Source organism: Glycine soja, chromosome 9 (assembly GCF_004193775.1).
Source record: "Glycine soja cultivar W05 chromosome 9, ASM419377v2, whole genome shotgun sequence".
Taxonomy (NCBI): domain Eukaryota; kingdom Viridiplantae; phylum Streptophyta; class Magnoliopsida; order Fabales; family Fabaceae; genus Glycine; species Glycine soja.
Window position 1 is genome coordinate 21620917 of NC_041010.1, and position 4313 is coordinate 21625229.

A 4313-nucleotide genomic window follows, 5' to 3' on the forward strand; every position below is an offset into this window, starting at 1 on the left:
ACCAAAGTTTAAATTTAACAAAACACAATTTTAAGGCTAAATTAGCGCTGCAATGGATCAAGAGGCAGGGGTTTATCAAGTCTTTTGTGACTACTCAAGAATATTTTAATGGTTAAAATATATAGGTCTATGATAAATTATCATCTTTTGTTTTGGATCTATGATAAAAAAAATCTTGTATTGAATCTCTAATAAAACCAAAAAAAAAAATTAACTCTTAATATTTTGTTTTAGTCCCTGATAAATTAAAAGATTTTGTTTCTAATCTCTAATATTTTTTGTTTATTTTGTGTTAGTTCCTTTGAAAAATACTTGATAGGGACTAATAAAAAAATAAAATCTATTAAGAACTCAAAAAAAATTATTTAATTTATTAGAGAGTAAAATAAAATATATAAAAAAATTGTTTTATTAAGAATTTAATAATTTTTTTATTAAGAATCTAAAATAAAATTCGTTAATTATCATGTAACTAAAGCAAATTTAAATTTATGAGCACTTGAAGTTCATCCTTTAAAATTATCTCCATCTATTTTTTTTCTTCTAAAACTCTAGTCAACAAAAATAAACTAATTTTCATGTTTATTATCACAACAGTCATGTTAAACAAAAAAATCTGCATCAAAAACTGAAGCCGGATAAATAGCAAATAGCAATGAAATCAATAGCACTGAATATAAAATGTCCAAGTAATTAAGACAAGCTGGTTTGCCCGAGTGGTTAAGGGGGAAGACTTAAGATCTTCTGTACAGAAGTGCGCGTGGGTTCGAACCCCACAGCCTGCAACTTCAATTATTTTTTCAAGAAGAATTTTAGTTGCGGGATAAAGTTTTGTTTTTGTCTTAAACATAAACCCTAAACATTTGAACATAATTTCTCTATATCAAATTCATTGTTTTAAACCGAATTGGCTTTAACAGTTTCAAAATTTACGGCAAAATATAGCCCCATACAGCTGCTAGCAATTTCTGAACTAAACTTACACACTTATTAAGTTAGCACATTCCCTAGACATTCTTCATCGCTCAACCTTTGAGGTCGGTAATATAAGAATATTTAATTTCATTTTTTATCTTAATTTTTAGGTTAAATTAATTTTTTATTCTTTATTTATTATTTATGTTAAATTTAATTCTCTAATTTTTAAAATCAATTTATTTTTTGGAAAATCTGTTTTTTGGCGGTTTAAACTACTTAATGACGGTTTGAACTGTTATAAAGTGTAATTTCTTATCATTTAAACTGAAGGACTAAATTGAAGAAAAAAATAGACGATCAAATTGAATCTAAAAAATAAATTAGAAGACTAAAAATTAATTTAACCTAATTTTTATTTTTTTGGCAAAATTTAACAAATTATGTTGGCATATTTTAACTCCACTATTAAAAATTTGACGAATTTTATTTTTTGTCACCTATTCATTGATTGACTAATGAAGCTAACATTTTCCAGCGGTTTTTAATAGTCACTAAACACATATTTTACATAAGTATTTTGAACATAGAGACAACTAATTAAAAACTATCATTATTATTAAGTTTTTATTTTTTTTTCCTTTCCCTCTCTCAAAAAGATCTAGGCCTACCTTTGTGTCACCACATGCTCCTAAGCACGTTCATGTCGTTGAACGTGTCGACGATGTTGTGATTGTTTGTGAGCTTGAAGGTGAACCTGCTCGAGTTCTCAATGCATGTTAGGCTCAATTGATTGCCAATACTAAGAGGATCTTGTTTAGTTGATTGAGTAGAGTGTGTGAGGGTTATAAATTTCTTGATATCTTATTCAATTCCTATAGATAAAAAAATTGATTGCCAATAATAGATATGAACAAGCACAAGTAAAGTTGCATTGCGTTGAAGGACTCATTGATGTTGAGGTTGTTGATCTCTATTATGTTGAAGTAGCAGTACAGGGAGAAGAAATGGAAGATTTGGTTGAAATAGCAATATTCTCCCATCTTTTTTTAAAAGTGTAAAAGGATTATGGAATAGTTGATAAAGGTCTCTATAGAGCTTTTAGGGAGAGGGTGTTTGGGAACCTCTTATAAGGCAGTTCAATCTCACGTCAATAAAACATAAATAAAAAATAATAATTTTAATTTTTATAAGGCAATTCAACCTCTTTTTCATATTTTAATTTTTAGTCCCTCATAAATATTTGAACAACTTTCAATCTTTCCTTAATTATCTACTAGCCTTTTTAGTCATCCACGTTAACATGAGTATGCTAAGTGCTAACATGATAAACAAATATCCACATTAGCATGAGATCTGGGAGCCGTGACATTCATGCCACATGACACCACATGGAGGTGTCATGTGGTAGAACGTGGAAGTGTTAGGTGACACGGTACCCCATATGATGCCACGCGACACTCCAAGAAAGTGCCACATGTTAGCCTTGATGGTATGCCATATGATACTTTCATGTGGTGTCACGTGACACAATGTTTTTGTTATCCTTTTTAGTTGAAACAAAATTTTGAAATTGAATTTTTATTTCTTACAAAATTTCCATTCTACGATTCAAGTCCCCAAAAAATTGAATTTTGGTTTATAGTCCTTAATTGATTTGTTGTCTTAATTTAGTTTCTCTTCGTCCATTTTAGAATTTAAATTCTTATTCACCTAAACTGGAAGCTCACTTGGTAAAAATAAGCCTAAAATAAAATAATCGTTATGGAGACAAAGGTGTGAGGGTAACCTTTTTCCCTTTATGTACAAATGAAAATTTGTTAGTGACACCCTTATGGACAACATACCTATCATATTGCCAAGGCCTTCTAAGTAAGAGATGACTAGCCTCCATAGGGACTACATCAAACAGTATCTCATCAACATATTTTCCAATGGAGAAGCATATAAAAAATTTTCTATCTACAACTAGCTCACCATTCTCACTCAACCATTGTAGTTTGTAAGGCCTAGGATGAGGGGGAGTTTTTAAATCAAGCTTTTCAATCAATCTTTGGCTAGCTACATTGGTGCAACTACCCCCATTAATAATCAAAGAACATATTTTCCCTATGACCATGCACATAGTATGAAAAACGTTCTCCCTTTGAGTTTCATCTCTATCCTTAAACACACTACCCATTAATCTCCTTAAACACACTTTAACTCTTATTACAAGAACTAGAAGATATCCCATTACCCAACACAACCATAGTCCTTTTGTTAGGACATTGGGAGCAATGTGACCATTTCCCAAACACTTAAAACATTTAACATAACTCGTTTTTTGAAGAAGTGAGAGTAGGGTTAAAATTATTTTTACTAAGTGCAACACCTTTCTCATGAGATTTGAATGAACCTCCTTCCTTCTTCTTAAATGTTTCCTTATCTTTCCAAGTTGAAGAGCCATAGGGGGACTTCTTGTATATTTGCTTCCTCTTTAATTTTTGCTCCACCTTCATAGCTTGATGAATGAGATCCTCCAAAGAGACATAGTGGTGCAACTCTACAATGTATTGGATCTCCCTATTGAGACCATGCAAAAACCTTGTCATGGTGGCCTTTTGAGACTCCTAAATTTGAGCCCTAATCAATGAAATCTCCATCTCTTTGTAATACTCATCCACACTCATATTTCCTTGAATTAGTCTTTGAAACTTGTTGTGAAGGTCTCTCCCATAATAAAATGACACAAATATCTCTCTCAAAACTCTCTTCATGTCTAGCCAAGTATTAATCAAAGGCCTTCTCGTCCTCTCAACATCACTCCTCACTTGGTTCCACCACACTAAGGCATATCCCTCAAACACCAGGGAGGCCAATTCGGTCCTCTTCTCTTCATTGTAGTTGTAGCAAGCAAAGACTTGCTCAACCTTTATCTCTCACTCAAGATATACTTTTGGATCATAAGTCTCGTTAAAAGTAGGGATCTTCACCTTCACTCCCTCAATCCCTTCCTTTCCTTGCCTACCTCCATATCTTCTATGATTTCTTCTCTTCCTATACCCCTCATTCCTTCTTCATCCCTCATCCTCTTCATACCCCTCATCTTCTCCACGAAAAGAATTAGATGATCTGTTCTCTCTTCTTTGCTCTATATTTTCAATCCTCACACATAAAACTTCATTATTCTTGTGTATTCTTCCCAAACTCTCCTCTTTCTCCTTTCTCATTCTCTCCATCCTTTATTCATTTTCATAACTCATTATTCTCATTTGATCACCAAGTTTAATCATCTCTGCCATGAGCCTTGCAGTTTTTGGAGATGGTGGAGTAGCATCTCCACTTGTGGAAGCCATACCTACAAGGAAAGTTAGTGCACAAGTAATAAACAAAATATGGCATCATCACTCAAGTTA

At 32.3% G+C, this 4313-nt stretch overlaps 1 non-coding gene across 1 annotated transcript; it reads left to right on the top strand.

The window, feature by feature from the left end:
- The first annotated feature begins 702 nt into the window (after positions 1-702).
- On the top strand, positions 703-785 carry TRNAL-UAA. Its single transcript has one exon. It is a non-coding gene; the product is annotated as a tRNA-Leu (tRNA).
- Positions 786-4313: the final 3528 nt, after the last annotated feature.